The sequence below is a fragment of the Capra hircus genome, chromosome 1, assembly GCF_001704415.2.
Source record: "Capra hircus breed San Clemente chromosome 1, ASM170441v1, whole genome shotgun sequence".
NCBI lineage: Eukaryota > Metazoa > Chordata > Mammalia > Artiodactyla > Bovidae > Capra > Capra hircus.
Genome location: NC_030808.1, coordinates 8427555 through 8448138, shown reverse-complemented (window position 1 = coordinate 8448138; position 20584 = coordinate 8427555).

Genomic DNA, 20584 nt, shown 5'->3' with positions numbered 1-20584 from the left:
CTAAAGCTTTCTCCTGGCAGAGTTAGTTTTCTCTCAGCCTGGATTGTCACTCACAAGATGTCCTATTTCAATGAAGGGAGGGTAACTGTATTCATTTTCTAGGGCTGCCATAATAAAGTACCACAGACTGAAGGGCTTAAACAACAGAAATTTTTTTTCTTAGAGTTCTGGAGGCTGGAAGTTTAAGATCAAAGTGCTGGCAGGCTTGGTTTCTTCTGAGGCCTCTCAGCTTGGCGTGCAGATGACTATCTTCTTCTCTGTCCTCATGAGGCCTTCCTCATCAATGATGTCTCTCCATGTGTTCTTCTCTCCTCTTCTTATAAGGATGCAGTCAGACTGGATTAAAGTCCATCCTAATAGCTTCATTTAATATGATCACCTCTCTAAAGGCCCCATCTCCAAATACAGTCAGAGACTAACATACTTTGATTAGGGCTTCAACATATGCATTTTGGGGGGACACAATTCTGCCCATAAGAGTAGAAAATTCAGGCATCTAAAGAAACCCAGAGAGTTATGCAGATGTGTACATGTGGTGGTATGGAAGATATGAGAAATAAAGAAAATGGCTTTGCTGCCAGCAAGGCTGTGACCTTTCTGGAGGATCATAAACCTGTTCACAGAATAGATACAGTGTTCAGACAGAGCTGCACTGTGACCACATTTGGGACAAGACAGGGCCATGCTACCCATACAAGAATGACTAAGCCTCCTCCCCTCCCCACTCTACTGTTTACCCATGACAACTCTAAACCTCAGTTTAACCCTCCCGCCTCCTCGATAAAGCGTAATAAGCTAATCAGTCATGAAAATGCCCACCTCTCGACAGCCGCCAGCCCACCCCAGGTTCCTGGTCCCGTCTTCCTCAGACTCTGCCCACACAGGCCACTTCCGTAGGAAGTTCCTGTCACGTGCGCTCTGTGCTGCCGCAATAAGTTCGGTGACAAACACTTTGACCCCGCTCTGTTCCCAGTGCTTCTTCATCAGTGGGCTTTATAGACAGTGGGAAGGATGTGCCTGGTTTGAACTTGGAACATGTTTAGAATGATTTACCCCTTCTAAAGGTGTTTAGAAGAGACAAGACTAACGTCACCCAGAATACATCACAGAAGCAGCCAGTTCTCAGCCCTTGCTCGAATGTTCGACTCTCCTCTGAAATCTAACTTCTCCAGCCCAGCGGTGTTCTCTTCCTTGTCTGACACACTAAGATTGGGGTATGAAAGGAGCAGCAAAGGTCTGCATTGTCTCTCATAACTTACAAAGCATGCTTACAACCTTTGAATTCTTTAATTTTTACAACACACTGGTGAGCTAAGTACACTAGATGAGGGGTGGAGGCTGCAGTCTAGGGGCAGGAGGAAAAGAGGTACAAGCTATTAGGTATAAAATAAGCTACAAGGATATACTGTATAACATTAGGGAATATATCCAATATTCTAAAATAACTATAATGGAGTGTAACCTTTTAAAAATGTGAATCATTACATTGTACACCTATAATTTGCATATTATGCATCAACCATACTTCAATATAAAAAAGGAAACTGGTCCTTAGAGATGTAACTGCCTTGATCAATGTCACATCAATAATATGACCAAGTTCATACTGTAATTAAGTAAAAATTTGCTATACCACGTAATACTATGCTCTCTCAACCTGCCAAGAGCTTGTAGTTGAGCAAAAATATGTTCTCCTATGCCCTTGTGTATTTATGCTCCCTTCCCGTATAGACCAAAACGTCCTCAAAGTTAGAGATCCTGTTGAGTGTTTCTCTAGCATCTCCCTCAGCTGGATCTAGTGCAATGCTGATCACATAGCAGACCCTCGACAGGAAGTCACTGATTGAGTGAAACTTGTGAACATTTCACAGAAGGGGGACAAAGGGAAGACATTCAGTTCAGTTCAGTCCAGTCGCTCAGCCTTGTCTGCTCTTTGAGACCCCATGGACTACAGCAATGGGACCAGCTTCCCTGTCCATCACCAACTCCTGGAGCCTACTCAAACTCATGTCCCTGTCATTGATGATGCCATCATTGTTTTAAAGCAAAGCCACCTTTCAATCTTTGTCTCATAATTGCAACACCAGAGGCTGTTACTTTAATTCTTCAAGGTGCTTAGCATCAAAACATTTTTCATGCTTGGCATTTTTTCTTTTCCTCCTATGGTTTCTGCTTTGAAAAATGTTGGGGAGGTTCAAACTTCAATTCCATGTTTGCTTCCTGGAGTTGTGTGGGAATTTAGGAAACACGTGGACAGCATATGATGGACAATGTGTTGTGCCATATCCAGATCTGCCTTTAAGGAAGAATTTACTGCTCTAGCTGCTGGGATGATGTCAATACCAGCCTTCAGCTGTCAGCTCCTCAGAGACTGCTGAGCCACAATAAGCTGCCCTGTCTGTTGATTGCACCCTTGCCTGGAGTAGCCCACATCCAGTGACTGATCAGGCAGGGTTTAAAGTTCTGGCCATCTTGGCCCAGCTCAGGACAACTCTGAAGACACATCTTACATCAGAACTGCCATGACATTGACTGAGGCTGTCATAGATCTGCGTCATGGCTCAACTTTGGCCAAATCTTGCTTCTTTTCCTTCTTTGCCCCAGTGTTGAAACTTAAGCCTCTCCTAGGTAAACACTCTGCACATTAAACTCTTAGAGCCTACTTCCTGAGAAACCCTACTTGAGACAGAGAAATTTGGTTGGGGAGACGGAGGGCTTAGCTGGTCCACTTGAAGAAGATGAACTTGCTGTGAACCCTCCAGAGCATAAATCAGTAGAATGTGTTTGGCTGTGGTCTGTTGAAGGTGACCACATTACAGTGAGAAGTTTGGATGACTCCTACGGCTTTGCTAAGCACAATTTATGCCTCCAACATCCTGAGGATGATGGAAGGGAAGCTTTCCATGCTGAAGGGGGCCCCTCAGGGCCTCTCAGGGTTTACTCAGCTGCTGAATATCTTCCCACATCCTCTTGCCTTAGAGCTAAGTAGACAATTTATTTGCTTTTGCAATATTTGTGTGACCTTGATCATTCTTAATCCAGTGAATGTGGAAGGAGTGCATTATTGTAGTCCTCATGTCCTCCTAATGGTGCTGGAAATCTCTGAATTTTCTGATTGTGTTCAAGACATTTTCACCCAAGTTCCAGCCTGGTAATAAAGACTTTAGGTGGACATTGGTCTGCTCTCTGAATCTTCCTTTCTTCCTGGAGCTAAAGGTGTAGCCTTTCTAATTAGCATCCTTTTAGCTTTGTTGTCTACAGTGGCAGCTAAAAACTCCATTTTCACCTATAATTGTCCTGTCACTTAGGTAAATTTCACGGCACTCCTTGGCTCTAGGCCTCCCTCCAGAGTCTCCTCAGCAGGACTAATTTGATATATTGGCTCAACAAATCCCATTGGCCTGGCCCGATTTGGAACCGAGGGTGAAGATGGTTTATAGGGGTAATAGCAACAGAAATGTCCTCTCCAAGATGGGCAGATCATTTCCTCTCTGCTTCAGTCCAATACTATTTCCCTTAATCTTCTTAATGCCTGAGAAGCTGCTGTATCCTCTGTCCTTAAAGCTCTTTTCTCCCCTGAAGGTTAATGCACCAAAGGGAGAGCTGGCCCATTATTTCTGCTCCTTTGGGCAGGCACCCTATTTTCTTCACTTCCATTTGGCTTATGTTAAAATGGTTTAGTGTTGAAGCACATGATTCATGGTCACTGGGTTAGGCTGAGGCCCCAGGTTGTCTCATCAGAGGGTCTGTTAAGACAGAATAAGCTGGCCAGCTGAACCTGACAGTGTCTCTTGTCCACTGGGTGGGTCTGATCATGACCCAGGAACACACTCACCCAATCTGTGTTCTTGATGGACTCTCTGTTGGTGCCTGCTTGAACTTTATTCCTATATTCCTCACATTTTTGAAGAGTTCATCTCTTACCTTTCTTCCTGAGGGTCCTCTCTTTCTATCCTTCCTTAACTGCCCTGAAAAAAGACCTTGTCTGAGTTTCTGGATCCCCGTCTAGTTGGTTGACATCTTTCATCTCTGCATTCTGCCCGCCCCATCTCAGGGAAGGGAACACTTCAGCGAAATCTAGCCTATTTGACTATTTAATCAGTGCCTTCATTCTTATGTTTTAACAAACATTTTCTGTTCAGAACAGTTCCTGAATTTAATCAAATTCCTAGTTCTGCTGTTCCTATCCAGGTAGTCTATATTTTCTCAGCTATCTTCTTGGATGAAGATCTGTTGTTGTGCTCTGTTGCCAAGGCTCTTGATGGAAAAAAGACCGTCAGTTGGATATTCTTTGTTAGTAATCACTCCATCTAGGGTACTGCTATTTTTTTTCCCCAGAGCCATTTTTGGTCACTCTATAATAAATAGGTTTTGGGGGGTAACTTTATAGTGATCGTCTATGTAGTACATGGATAAATTTAACTATAGAGCATTACTTTTATGATATACAGTTTGCCCACTTCCAATTTTAATGAATTGCTTAGTTTCATTCACGAAGGGTATGTGCTGTTGAGATTTTTTAATTAATCATCTTTTTAGTGATCTTTTCTATGTTAGTTATTAATGTGTAGATTCAAATGATATCAGGAGTTCATGAAAGTTCTTAAAAAGTCCTAGAAGGTGTGTTTCAGAAGAAATTGGCACTGTGAGTGGAACATCTCTGATCTCCTTCTAACTGTTTGGTCGGGTCACTGTGAACAATGGCCCTGTCTTTTTGGCTAGCTGGGCCTTAGTTTACCTATGAACGAAATAAGCATTTTGTATGAAGTGGCTCCTAAATTCCTTTTCGGATCTAGCATTCTCTGTCTCTGTGATAATGGGCAAAATGTTAACTTTTTGGATTATTCCTTTCAAATCACATTTGAGTATGCCATTTTGAAAAGCATTATAATTCCTTTTGTTCAGAAGTATTTTTTCTACACCTTGATTAGAGAATTGCTTAAGGACAAGTCTCTCAAATGAGACTCAGATGGGAAAAGAAAATTGGGAAGGGAGAACTGAGCCTCAAATAATTGGATGAACCCTTCCCAGACTGTGGCTTCCCAGGTGGTGCTAGTGGTAAAGGGCCTGCCTGCCAATGCAGGAGACGTAGTTGCAGGTTCAATATCTGGGTTGGCAAGATCCCCTGGGGGAGGGCATGGCAACCCACTCCAGTATTCTTACCTGGAGAATCCCATGGACAGAGGAGCCTGGTGGGCTTCAGTCCATGGGATCACAAACAGTCAGACAGGACTTAAGTGACTTAGCCACACATTCTCAGATTGTAAACAGCTCTCCTTCAGCACAGCCTGAATGCTGGGAAAAGCAAAATTCTAGAACAAAGATTTAAACTATCCAATAAGTAGTTTAAATGGGTAGATTTCCTAGTTCCAAACCTGGGGTGAGTGTAAGGATTTTACTATTGACCTTTTTCTCTGCAGGGAACTCATTGCTAAAGACTTTATCCATCTCAAATGAAAGCCTTGCCCCTTTGACATTGAATCCTTCCCAGGAATTCTTCCTTAATAATAATTATAATAATATTTACAAAGTATTACACATAAATATACATATTTATTTATATTCATATTTGTACATTTTAATTTTGCTACCAAATCAAAGAGATATCCAATATCTATCTCATGTATATATTGTATAAATGTAAATACATTGGATATCTTTCTGTTTGGTGGCTAAATTTCAATAAGTACAACATCCTGTTATTTATTCTAACTGAAAATAAAAAGCTTTCCATGAGATAGAGTTGGCTTTTATGGGCATTTATTTTTTAATATCACATACTTCTTCCACGGCTGGCTTCCAGTCTGAATCCAGGCGAATATTTCTCTTTCGAACTTATGATAACTAAGGACATTCCTTTTTGTGTAATCCCTTCCAACCTTATAATCCAGTGGAGAAAACTCAACTGACATACTGAGCAATAACTGATTCCAGTAATAGGCATTGCCACACACCAGGCTCTCTCCTTCCCAGATACTTTTTTATACATCTGGACGTGTTTCTTTCAGCAACTGCCTACAGCTTTTCATTTTATGCTTGATTTACCTCTGTCTGCTCTTGTGTTCTTTATGGCTGCCACTACACTTCCAGCCCTCTGTCTACTGTAATCTTATTTTCAATGTCTTGGTCTCTAGCTCAAGAATTCACATTTTCTTACCTCTCTGATTCTTATCATTTAATCATAATTTTAAAATTTGGAAGAAAAACTATGACAAACCTGGACAGAATATTAAAAAGCAGAGATATCACTTTGCCAACAAAGGTCCACATAGTCAAAGCTGTGTGTTTTTTTTTTTCCAGTAGCCTGGAGAATCCCAGGGATGGGGGAGCCTGGTGGGCTTCTGTCTATGGGGTCACACAGAGTCGGGCACGACTGAGGTGACTTAGCAGCAGCAGTCTTGTACAGATGTGAGAGTTGGATCATAAAGAAGGCTGAGCACCAAGTAATTGATTCTTTTGAACTGCAGTGCTGGAGAAGGCTCTTGAGAGTGCCTTGGACTGCAAGGAGATCAAACCAGTCAATCCTAAAGAAAATCAACCCTGAATACTCATTGGAAGGAGTGATGCTAAAGTCCTCCAATACTTTGGCCACCTGATGCAAAGACTCTGATGCTAGGAAAGATTGAAGTCAGAGGAGAAGGGAGGGGACAAAGGATGAGATGGTTGGATGGCATCATCAACTCAATGGACATGAGTCTGAGCAAACTCTGGGAGATGGTGTGGGACAGGGAAGCCTGGCATGCTGCAGTCCATGGGGTCACAAAGAGTTGGACATGATTTAGTGACTGAATAACAAAAACAATATTTATAAGTATCACAATGAATGTACTCTCACCTTAAGTTAGAACAATAGCATATGCAATAATATTTTAGACACATATGTATGTATTTTAGGAAGAGATATTTCTTCCATCAGTTCTGGAAGAATAAGCTTTTCTCCAGTGCTAAAGGATTAATGAGATAATATTAATGTCTTAATGAGATAATATTTTTAAGATACCTAGCTTAGGGTTATATTCCTGAAATGCTCTGTAAATGGTAATTGCCTTTCACCCTCATTGTGGAATTTCATAAATCACAGTTGGTGAGTTGGGGGAAGATGCTTTGCTAAAGAAGTTTCACGTTCCTGAGTCTCTCACATTGTATACCCTTAGTGCCTATTCTGCTTATTCACAAGTTTGGCCATGGTGGAGCATGGCTTACTTTGGAATCTTCTAGTTGCATGTGATAGAAACCAAAGTCAAAGTATGTCAAGCCAAGAGGGGTATGGTAAGCTATTAAAGGGGCTTCCTCATGGCTCAGTGGTAAAGAATCGACCTGCCAATGAAGGAGACTCGGGTTCTATCCTTGGGTTGAGAAGATCCCCTGGAGAAGAAAATGGCAACCCATTCCATTATTCTTGCCTGGGAAATCCCATGGATAGAGGAGCCTGGAGGGCTATAGACCATAGGGTCTCAAAAAGAGTCGGACACAACTTAGTAACTGAACAATAACAAGAGCTATTAAGGATTCTCTTGCAATTGAAGGTCTAGGATTCAGGAATGCCTAGAATTAGGGTTAACAAGGCACTCAGGATTCTCTCACTTTGTATTTATGCACATACGCTTTATTTTTCCCCAGCCGCACCCCCACAGATGTGCTTCTCATTTTCCCATGACATGAAATAAGGATTTGCATTTCCACCAATCAAGACTTTTCAGAAGGAGATGGACTCATTCATCTCCAGGGCCAAAACTCCCATGGAAGGAATCAGTATTCATCCATCTTGTGTGAGGTCCTCATTCCTAGGCTTATCCAGAAGGTTGAGGTCTTAGAGAAGATGGAATTAACCAGATTTAGAATGCAAGCTCCCCTCTCCATCACCATCTGTAGCCATGACAAAGGCTCTCATGGATTTGACAGGGGGTTTCTGCCAGAAACATTCCACAGCAAGGACAGACAATTAAAAACTGTCCCAGGTGACTAGCTAGTTTATACCTCTGCTTTCTCCCAAACCTCCACTATCTCCCCATTTCTCAGTCTCAACTGTGCTTTGTATTTCCCTGAAAAATAAAAAACAATCCAAAAAAGAACTTGATATGTTCCCTTAGTAAAACTAATACATCTTTTCTCTGCCTTAATCTCCAGTGACCATGGTTGATCTGCTCTCCCTCATTTTATCTAGAGCCAATTCCTCTATTTCATCATTAGTTTCCATTTTCCCTCTACTTTTCAATGTCTTCTCTCTTCCTGCACTATCACCTCTACTCACACAGTGTCATTTTTTTTTTAGCGTTCAAAGGAACCATGGGATCTTCCATTTAAACAACCCACCATTGTCCTATATGCTCTTGCAGCTATGACTCTATCTTTCTGTTCTTCCGAGGTGCTGGGAGCCAGCACGAGGAGTCCCGCCCGTGGCAAAGGTGATGAGGTTAAGGGGCCCGACAGGCAAAGGCGAGTCGGGCCTTAAGGGAACCTCGCTGGATCTGCTCTGCATCTGCCCCAAAACCAGAGTCTGCCTGCTTTACTGTGTTATGCTTTCCACCTACTCTTCTGACATTAACAGGGGGCTGTCCCCCTACCACCTTTTTCTGGAAAAGCTTAATTTAGAGCTTTTAGATAATAAATCTCCTGGGTATAATAAAACTGTTTCAATCCAAAAACACTTCTGATGGCTTTCTAGCCTGCCTGCCAGACTCTTACAGCTGTGCATGTGATTGTTTGTGGCCTCCCGACTGCAAGAGGCACAGGAAGCTTAAAACATCCTAGGAATGTAGGGGCTTCCAAGGAGTCAAAATCATTAGAATAGGACTGATTAAGGGTTTCATTTGTTGAGCCAATACTTGCTGCCAAGTTTTCATATCTTTTAGTTGTTGATATAGTTGGTATATAGAAAAAACAGGTAGTAGCCCTGGCATTAGCAACATTAGATCTTTGAGTTAAGTACTTTCTTTGTTATAACCCATTGCACCTTTGTTCTACAAGAATGTAACTTTATTTAGTACTTTAAGGGTGATGCAGATTAAAGAAAAAACATTTCAAGGGAAAAAAAGTTTTCTGGTTGATAGACATTTATCTAGGAAGAGAGCCATAAAAATGTTAACAGGCCCCCTGGCCATATGATGATGTAAAACCACCTAAGACCTTTTGGATATGGGAGGGTATGCAAAAAGAAAGCCTGGTCTCAATAAGGGTCAGGACTGCTGCCCCTGCATAACTCTGCATATTCCATTATTTCTTTATGTACAACTTGGGGTATATAAGCTGCTTTTGAAAATAAAGTTGTGGGTCTGGCACCGATGCTTGGCTCCCCCATGTCTTTCTTTTCTCCCTTTTCTCGCTGAATTCCCATATGGAGCATGGAGGCTCACCGTGTCTATTTATTCGCCCTGGCTTCTAAGACCCACGCGAGAGGGAGCCCAAGGCGGGGCACCCTCCACTATTCAAGTGGGCGCCGGTGGCCTACGTAGACTGTGCAAACTCCTTGTCTTGGAGTTTTATTGGTTTTCCCCGTAAACCAAGTTATTCAGCATCTTTTCTGCATTAACTTTCATGCTACTCTATTCTTTCCTAATCTCTATTTATATTTCTGAATAAATAAGTCTTTTCTTGCCGACTTCATCCCCGTTTTGAATTACCCTGGATCCACTGAGGCTGGACCCCAGCAAGGAGGTGTTTATTTATATTTATATTTCCAGTTATTCTCCTTTTATCCTCTTTGAGACCTCCTCTTATCAGATTCTCTTCCCCTCTACTTCTCAAAATCTGCTCTTGCCATGGTCACGAATGACTCTAAAATGGTAAACTTCAAAGGTAAACCTCAGCCTTCATTTTATTTTGACCAACAGAAAAATTTGCCACCGTTCCTCGTTTATTCCATCTTAAAACACTTTTTTATCATGTAAACAGGGGATAAATTCTATTTATTGAAATTTAAGAACTCAATACATCCTACATAAAGCACTAGCAAAATCCACCCGGTGTTCCTTGGTCAAAATACAGATGATAAACTTTGAGATGCATTCTAATTCTTCTAATGTATGGACTGAAGGTTTCACAGGTTTTCAACTGCAGCTAAATATTTAATAAAGCCGGACATGCAAGAAGTTAATGTCTTTGCAGAGAGGAGTTAACCATGCTCTTCTCTGCTGTTGGTGAACATTCATTTATTTCTGTAGCATAAGCCATTACTCATGATCTATAAGTTCTCCTGCCGTAAAGAAGCATCTTATTCTTAAAGGACTGGTGGTCCTTTATCCTAATTCACAAAGAATAAAACAGTTCTTTCCTAAAATACAAAATGCTCCCGTCTTAACTCTAATACAGGAGAATGATGGCCTGAAGCCCTATTGTGATAAGTTATATCACTATTACAGTTCCACCAACACAACACATCCTGATTGAAATGTACACCGTATGTCTTTTCGTGATTACATCTCATAGTGATTATATATAAATACTGTTATTCTTTCTAGGCATCTTAAGCATACTGCATAACGTTAAACATTTTATCATTCATCTTCCTCTAAACCTCAGAGGGAATAGGCAATTAAATACTCTCTCAGACAACCAGTTTGCCTCTCTTCTCCACATTTCCTCTCCGTTCATTACTCTCTGATCATGATCTTGCTTCCTGTTTCACTGAAAAAACCTACTCATCTTGCTGACTTTTCCAGCTCAAGTAAAGACAGCTCTTTTTCTCTCAGATATATAATCCAAAATACCTACATTAGGGAGACTCATGTTTCTCTTTAATAACTTGTGTTTAATCTATCAGCATGGGAACTTCCCTGGTAGTCCAGTGGACATGGGTTTGATCCCTGGTCAAGGAACTGAGATTTGCATGCTGTGGTGCAACTAAGTTCTTGCACTGCAACTACTGAGCTCACAAGTTTTAGAGCCCATGTGCCACAATGAAGACCCAGCACAGCCAGAATTTTTAAAAAGAAAAAGAAATAAAACAATCTGTCAGCAGAATCAGTTGGCTGTACAGAATTTAGTAGTTTTTGTTTGTTTGTTTTTAACCACCATTACCACCCTACTCTAAGAAGTGTACAGTCACCTCTTGATTGGTCAACTTCGAGTGGATAATTGATCTCCCAGTGCTCACCTTCGTTCCTCTTCATTCATTTATCCTCAGGGCATCCTGAGTGTTTATTGTCTGCTTTCCTTTCTAGGGTGTCACTGCCTTGAAAAGAGGGACTTTTTCTGTCGTTCACTGTTGTTTCCCCAGCAGCAAGTACAGTGTCTGATACACAGGAGGGACTCAAAACAATGTCAGCTGACAGAATTCATTCATCTGGGAGCTCTTGCCAAACTAGGACCATCACTTATCAACTTTTGTATTTCTTGTGCATCATGCACTATCAGACAAAGAGCAGGTGCTCAAATATATCTTTGTCCAGTGAATCCCTGAGTTACTGGGAAGTAATACTAGGAAAGCACAAACTTCTCCCTCCAGCTTTTGTCACAGGCTGTCCGTTTGTTCCCATCATTGAAAGGGCACTGTAAAATGTCAAAAGGATAAATCTCTCCAGAATTAATAAAAGATCATTTGTTAGGATGAAGATCAGCAGATCACAGTGGGTTAAAAAAAAAAGGCTGGTGGCAAGGATTCGGTGGAATAGAGAGTGCAGAACAAAAGCCACCTGGGAGACTCTGCAGGAAGACAAAGACCAGCACTGTCCATATAGGGGATTATAACATCTCCTGATGCAGGTCTGTGAGCTTTTGGGAGCTGAACAACTAATACCAGGGAACTCAAGCATAGTAAGAAATAGAGTTGGTTTTCCCTTTTTCATCCATTTACTTTTATCTTCCTGTTTGCTCCTCTCTTACCCCTCCCTCCCTCCTTTCTTTCCTTCTGTCCTTTCTTCATCTATCTGCATTGAACACAAGCATAGGAAGATGCAAAGTCACAGACAAGACCCTTGTCCCGACAGAAGTTATTGCACTGGATTGAGGGGGTAGGTATAGAGAATCAAGTTAAGAAGCACAAATAGAACAAGATGACAAAAGCTTTGATGTCCTTACTCAAAGATGTAGGTACAATTGTGGGGAAAGAGGACATTTCCCATCCGACTCTGAGATGTGATCTGTGTTTTAAAGGCTGCATAGGAATCTTCTAGCTCATAAAAAGAATAAAGGAACTCAGGAGATGACAGCCATGTGGATATGCTGAGGGTCTAGCATGGTATGTGCTGAAAACCACAGTTGTCCCACATGTCTAGGGAAGATGTGGCATTTGGGATGATTAAGGAGATGAAGCTAAAAGTAGGCAGCTTATGAAGTTCATAGAAGCTAAACTTAGAAGTCTGAACTTATTCTGGGTGCTTTGGAATGTAATTTTAGGATTATAAACAGGAAAATTAATCTGAATTTTTTATGATAAATTAACATTAATAGTTTATTTAATGAGGACATTTTATGTGCCAAGCATTGTTCAAGAGCTACTTACATAGTATTTCACTCAATTCTCTGCACAAGCCTCCAATAAAAGTATAATTAGCCTCATCTTAGAGTTAAGGAAATGGAAATTTAGAGAACTTTTCCATAGGATTGGAGCAGCCAAGGTAGAGGCTGAAGGAGGTATAGGATGCTGGTTAGAGCTAGATGGGAAGGATTTGGGAGAGGGGACTGACTCCATGGAAATGTTGGAACATTTTTAATTTGGGGGTAATAGCTTTACAACTTCCCTGGTAGCTTTACAACACTGTGTTGGCTTCTGCTGTGCAACAGTGTGAATAAGCTATTTTTTGGGCTCCAAAATCACTGCAGATGGTGATGCAGCCATGAAATTAAGATGCTTACTCCTTGGAGGGAAAGTTATGACCAACCTACACAACATATTAAAAAGCAAAGACATTACTTTGTCAACAAAGGTCCATCTAGTCAAGGCTATGGTTTTTCCAGTGTTCATGTATGGATGTGAGAGTTAGACTATACAGAAAGCTGAGCACCAAAGAATTGATGCTTTTGAACTGTGGTATTGGAGAAGACTCTTGAGAGTCCCTTGGACTGCAAGGAGATCCAACCAGTCCATCCTAAAGGAGATCAGCCCTGGGTGTTCATTGGAAGGACTGATGTTGAAGCTGAAACTCCAATACTTTGGCCACCTGATGGGAAGAGCTGACTCATTTGAAAAGACCCTGATGCTGGGAAAGATTGAGGGCAGGAGGAGAAGGGGACAACAGAGGATGAGATGGCTGGATGGCATCCTCAACTCAATGGACATGGGTTTGGGTGGACTCCAGGAGTTGGTGATGGACAGGTAGGCCTGGCGTGCTGGAGTTCATGGGGTCGCAGAGTCGGACACGACTGAGCAACTGAACTGAACTGAATACATATATTCCCCTTCCTCTTGAGCCTCCTTTCCAGCCCATCCCCATCCTACCCCTCTAGGTCCTCACAGAGCACCAATCTGAGCTTCCAGTGCTATACAGCAGCTTCCCACCACGTACCTACTTTACATATGATAGTGGAACGATTATTCCTGAAGAATTATTCTGAGACTTGTCGACTTTTGACTTCTTTCAAATATGCGTGTGCGATAGATGCTATTTGTATATCCCCTTCTAGTTTTATCCAGACACGCAACCTACATGGATACTGTTAACTCTTTTAAGTATAAAATATTGTTTCTCTTTTTATTCCCTTTTTGCCTCTTTCTCTCTACCTGCTGAAGCACAGGAGCTTAGGGAACAGAAATTCTGATTTTAATTCACCACCGGTAAATGTTTTTCTTTCAGTGAGCCCTTGTGAACAATCCCTGCCACCATGCTGCCAGGGGAAGATTCTGAACTGAATTAGGGTGCCTGCTTAACACAGGGATGTATCCTGAATTCTCAACAATGTCAAACTGATTTTTCTATTTGCTGAAGTCTTGCTCCTTCCCTCAGAAGCAGACTGAATCCTTGATTCCAGTTTTAGTTCCTTTTGATTGAAAGATTAAACAGGGTCATATTTCAGGTGTTTCAATACAAGAAGCAGAAAACAGCTTCTTCCTTTCTTGACTGAAGTAGAGTCAAGGGCACTTATAATCACAGAGAGGGACCACGGTGAACGTTCTCTTCGTCTCTGTATGCAAAATCCGTTGGAGTCCATTGATTTCAGAAGCATTTGATTGAAATGGGGGTGGGTGGGGGAGGGAGTGAAGAGAAGTAAGATGGATGTGGAAACTTCCTCAGATGGAGTTGTTTTTTGTACCTCAGAGACTGAGAATGCTGGAGGATGTAGAATTCCAGGTTGGCTTGCCCTTTGGTACTTTTATGGAGGATTTAACTTTTCCCGAGAGTCAGGAAGGCAGTCTGCACTTCCTTCACTTCTGAGTTTCAGTGACTTCACTGTTAGACAGTATCAAATGGCCTGGAACAAATGGAATTTTCTTGTTCCTCCAGGGTATTGCCAACCCACCCTGGAACCTCTATTTGTTTCAGTGAGAAGGACTTGGACCTGCGGGGCACTGCTCAGTGTTGGAGGACTCAACAAAATCTTCATTGCTGATTGTTACAGATACTCGGTGGTGGTTAGAAAGCTGCGGTTGACTGAAACCCGCAGATCAGTCCATCAGTGAGTAGTGTTTGGAAGCCTTGACTCAGCTTGACAAACATGTAGCAAGCTGTGATAAGTGAAGTTGCTTGTTACCTGTGAACACTGAGATTTGCCTGCCCTCCTGTTTCCTCAAGAAGCCCAGGGAACTGACCTTGTTGGTTACTTACACACTTGCACCACACTCACTAATTATTAAGAAACACAACTAAAATTTTTATCATGTCCTCTATAAGTTATTTCCCTTATTACCTTATTTGCAGCTCATAACAATTTTGAGAAGGTGATTACTATTGCTAACTTAGAGATGGGGAAAACACAGCTCAGGATGTGTTAGTGATGTAACTAGAGTTACAGAGCCAGTGCAAGGCCAGAAGGCAACTTGGTTTCCTGTCTTGTGTGGCGTTGCTCTGCCAGTAGTTACTCCTGCCCTATTGTTATTAATAGGAACAGAGTTTTAGCAGCCAGTGAAGTCAGTAGACTCTTGGAGTTAGACCAAGGAGATCCAAGACAAAGAGAGCTTGGAGACTGCTGGAGAGTGGGTATCTTAGCATTGGTCAGACTTGAGGTCAAATACAATAAAAGAAGCGCTAAGTAGCTTTGCCATCTCAGGGCATCTTGTGCCTCAAGGAATTAAAATCCTATCCATTCCAACCAGACTGGATGAAGTTCATTTTTAGATCTCCTCGTTTACGATATGAAAGTTGTAGTAAATTCTATTTTTAGTTAAGGTATGGAAGCCTAGATATTCATTTTTATGGATTTTACACAAAAGTCTGTAAAGGAAGAAAGAAAATGAGAATAATTGAAACAATAGTCATACGTTTTGAACAGTTTTCTTTCTAGAATTCAAGCATATACTTTTTCACAGGTCAATCTTTTAAAGAAAACATGATGTTTTCAAAAAAAAGAAGCAATCTTTTAAAATATGATTATTAAAATGATGTATTGCTTAAGCAGATAAGGACTTCCCTGGTAGCTCAGAAGCTAAAGTGTCTGCCTACAATGCGGGAGACCTGAGTTCGATTCCTGGGTCGGGAAGATTCCCTGGAGAAGGAATGGCAACCCACTCCAGTACTCTTGCCTGGAAAATCCCATGAAAGGAGGAGCCTGGTAAGCTACAGTCCATGGGGTCACAAAGAGTCGGACACGACTGAGTGACTTCACTTTCTTTAAGCATATAATGGTGCCTCCACACAATGAGTCACTACAGAATTTTTAAACTTAATGGTGCTGAAAATATCTAATGAAAACAGAAATATATACATATCATTGTGTTTAAAGAGCAGTATATACAGCAATATGAAGAGGGTGTGTGTGTGTGCGTGCCTGGTAGGGAGGGAGAGAGAGGAGAGATAGTGAAGGACTGGGAGGATAGATACAGAACTTTAGCAGTCACTACCTGTGATTCAGGGATGTGCTAATTGGGTTATCTGGGAAGCAGACATGGTGACAAAGTTGGGAATGCAAAATGACTATTGGTATTTTAACAAATGGTGTTAGGAATACTGCATATCCACATGCAAAAGAGTGAAGTTAGACCCCTATCTCATACCATACACTAAAAGGTTAAACTCAAAATGATCAAAAACCTGAATATAAGACTTAAAACTGTGAAACTCTTAGAATAAAAAAGAGAAAAATCTTGATAACGTCAGATTTGACAATGATTTCCTGGATACGACACCAAAAGCACAGCCAACAAAAATGAAAATAGATAAATTGGACTGTATCAAAATCAAAAACATGTGTGCATCAAAGGACACAGTCAACAGAGTGAAAAGATAACCAATGAAATGGGAGGAAATATTTCCCAACTCTGTATTCGAAAAGAGGTTTATATCTAGAATATATAAACAACTACAACTCAACCATAAAACCCCCCAAATAATCCAACTAAAAAAAAAATGGACAAAGGACTTAAATAGACACTTCTGTCAAGAAGATGTACAAATGGCCAATAAGCTTGTGAAAAGGTACTCAACATCACAAATCATTAAGGAAGTGCAAATCAAAATCACAGCATGATACTACCTTGAATCCATTAGGATAGCTGCTATCAAAAAATAAAATTAACCGGTAACAAGTGTTGATGAGGATGTGGAGGAAGTAAAATCTTTAACATTTGCCATGGGGAATGCAAAACAATATGGTATTTCCTCAGAAACCTAAAAATATCTTTACCACATGATCTAGCTATTCCATTTCCAGGTATATGTCCAAAAGAATTGAAAGCAATGTCTCAAAGATGTATTTACATACCCATTTCCATAGCAGTGTTATTTATTTATTTTTAAAATTATATTATTTAAAAAATGTTAATTTAGTAGTGGCTCATGAGATCTTTAGTTGCAGCATGGTAAATCTAGTTCCCTGATCAGGTATCAAACCCGTGCCCCCTGTATTGCAAGGTGGAGTGTCAACCACTGGACCACTGGGGGAAGTCCCTTACAGCAATCTTATTTATAATAGGCAAAAGGTGGAAGCAACCCGAGTTGGATGAACAAATGAAAGGATGAACAAAATATAGTTAATACATACAATGTAATGTTATTCAGCCTTAACAAAGGATTGAAATTCTGACACATTCTTGAAACTTGAGGACATTATACTCTGGATCTGTCAAAAAGACAAATATCGTGTGATTCTGTTTACATGAAATCATCTAGAGCATGGGTGGCCAATCTCCAGAATCTAATGCCTAATGATTTGAGGTGGAGCTGATGTAATCATAACAGAAATAAAATGCATAATAAATGTAACTTGCATGAATCATCCTATAACCATTGCGACCCCCCTACCCCGGGCCATAGAAAAATTGTCTTCTACGAAACCAATCCCTGGCACCAAAAAGTTGGGGACACTGTTCTAAAGTTGCCGAATTCATAGAAACACAAAGTAGAACGGTGCTTGCCAGGGTCAGGGGAGGGTCGGATGGGAAGTTGTTAAAGGGGTACAGAATTTCCGTCTCAACAATGTGAGTGGTACTGAACTGTATACTTTAAAAAGGCTAATAAGGTAAATTTTATGTTATGTGTATCATTCAACTTCAATCAAAATAAAAAATGAATTATTGGGGTTAACAGTGGTGGGGAAGAAAAGGGAGGAAGGAATACTAAGCAAGGGAACTGTCAGATTGTGTTGTAGACAGTCTCTCCCAGGCCAGTAGGAGTTCAGGAGCAAAGACAGCCCATTAGAAGGGGGTGCTTTGGGCAGAAATGGCTAATCCGTGGCTAGTCCTTAAAATTATATTATTTAAAAAATATTTATTTAGTTGTGGCTCATGGGGTTTTCAGTTGCAGCATGTGAAATCTAGTTCCCTGATCAGGTATCAAACCCATGCCCCCCGTGTTGGAAGGTGGAGTGTCAACCATTTCCTTGACTTTGGTTGCCATAAATTTGGCCACCATAGCCTTACTTGGTTCCTGTTTGGGGGCTGCCCTGAGATAAGCAGGACTTCATCTGGGAGCCTGAGGTGGATGCCTGCCGAAGGAGATAACATTTGGAGCTGGTCAGCCAGCCACGTCCCTGGAGTCTGGGCAATGATTCCTTCTTCAAACAGGCATCTGAGCGACACATCTCTGTGACTGCCACGTGGGACTCGTTTGCATTTATATGTATTCCTCATTTCTAACCATAAATAAAAGTGACTGGGCTTCCCTGGTGGCTCAGTGATAAAGAATCTGCCTGCCAATGCAAGAGACATGGGTTTGAGCCCTGATCTGGGAAGATTCCACATGCCACGAGCAACTAAGCTGGTGCACCACGACTATTGAGCCGAAACTGTTGAGCCCACACTTTGCAACTCCTGAAACTCAAGTGCCCTAGAGCCCGTGCTCTTCACGAGAGAAGCTTTTGCAATGTGAAGCCCAGGCACTGCAACTAGAGAGTGGCTTCTGCTCGCTGCAAATAGAGAAAGCCCATGCAGTAATGAAGATCCAGTGCAGCCAAAAATAAAAATTATTTTAAAAGCTGACCTCTTAATCAGAAAAGAAATATAAGTTATTATGAGGGCTTCCCTCATGGTTCAGATGGTAAAGAATCTGCCTGTGATGCAGGGGACCTGGGTTCGATCCCTGAGTCGGGAAGATCCCCTGGAGAAGGGAATGGCACCTAATTTTACCTATGGAGCAATTAGGTCCATATTAAATATCCATTTCAGACTGTCACATTCAGATCTCTACCAAGTAAACACATCTCATTGTCATAAATCAAGGAATTATGGATCCTCCTGTGAATTGAAAGAAAATAATTGTTCTGCCACATCAGTTTATATTTGTAAGCTCGATATTGGTATATAAAATGGGCATCGACTTTAGATACTGCCTACTTTAATTGTGTCCTACATTTCTACCAGAGTATAAAAGACATTCCAGTGGGTCAATGGAAAGATATCAACCACCACAATGGAAAAACTTTACAAAGCATCGTTTTATTTCTCTGGAAACAATGGAGTCCTCCTGGCAGGCTTAAGGCAGAGGTAGAGACTTTCAAAGCAGGCCTAGGTACCTGCAGGAAGACTGTCAGGTATCATCATCCAATAATGTTGGTAAAAAAGTGTTCAGATCCTCACATGAAAGGAAGCTTCTAAGAACAAGATTCAAGTGAAATCCTCAGAGTGACAGCTCTTTTAACTTTAAATTATTTATGGGTTATCTACCTGCATTTGGGGTAGGTTGGTGTCAAGAGGGCTTCATTCACAAAAGAATAAAATTTTCTAATTTCAATGAGGGGAAGATGAACTAAGGGAGCAAGAAAATTATAGAGCAAATTATAGATCCAAAGGCTGAGAGAAATGCAGGGCTTTGGGCTTTTCCACATGCCAAGAATAAGGGCACTGACGTGCTGAGAATTCATCCATGCAAAATTACTTGAGTTAAAATTACTTTCGCCTACAAACTCACAAAATGGAGGATCAGTATACTGCCAGCAGATAGAAAACACTGACTAATCACATATCTCAGACTAAAGCTGTTTCTGCTATACATTTCTGAGATCTGGCTTTATGTCTAATTAAGCAACTGAAATGATTTACAGACTGTATAACATTTACAACATTCACTTTAAATGTGTGATGTGAAGGCAATTCTGTCTTGCTAGACTTTACCTGTTTGAATAGGAATCTTAAGTCACCAGTAGTGAAACTCAGTTAAATCTCTAGTTAAAGATTCACTTGGGTTTGGATAAAGCTAAACAGATTTCATTACTAAAACTGGACAAGATTTTCAAGTTCTGTTGACCTTGTATTCAAAATCACTCCTCCATAATCACTGGGACATCCTTGTTACTCCTCTTCATGTCAGCCAGGATCTGGCCTCAGAGCTCACGCCAAATGTCTTCAGTCCACTCCCACCCCAGACCCTTTCTCCCTGCTCCATACCCAGAAACATCAGAGGTGAACTGGATGGCTCTATTGGGACATGTCAAGTCCTTCACTCTTAATGTTGGAGAGCTCTGTGTGAAAAGGTGACCAGGGCTGAGATATCCTAAAGGCATCTCTCTGGATGCTGGGCTAATTAATAATAGACTGTGGTGAGACAAGGATGGACTCGTGAGATCAGCGAGGATGCTGTTGCTTAATTCAGGCAAGAAAGATGATAGTATATAGATGGATGCAGGGAAGGTGATAAAAAATGCTGGATTTCCAAATACATTTGAAAAGTAGAGCAAACAGGACTTGCTGGCAGGCTGAATAGGGTATGCATGTGTGAACCAAAGAGGGAAGGCAAGGAACCAAGGATGACTCCTAGCTGGAAGGACAAAGTGACCATTGGTTGCGATGGGGAAAACTGTGGAAGGAGCAGCACATTTGGAGGAAAGTTTAGCCATCAGCTTAGGACATGCTGAGCCTGAGGTGTCTGTTCAGTTCAGTTGAGTCTGAGGTTGAGTTCACTTGGGTCTGAGGTGTCTGTCGGGACATGGTAAATAGATAGATGGCTTTATCAGTCTTGAGTTTAGAAACAAGGTCTTACGGGAAATAGCAATTTTGTAGATGTTAGTGTTGGATGGTCTTTAAATTCATTAAATGAGATGCGATCACCAAGGGAGTGAGTGT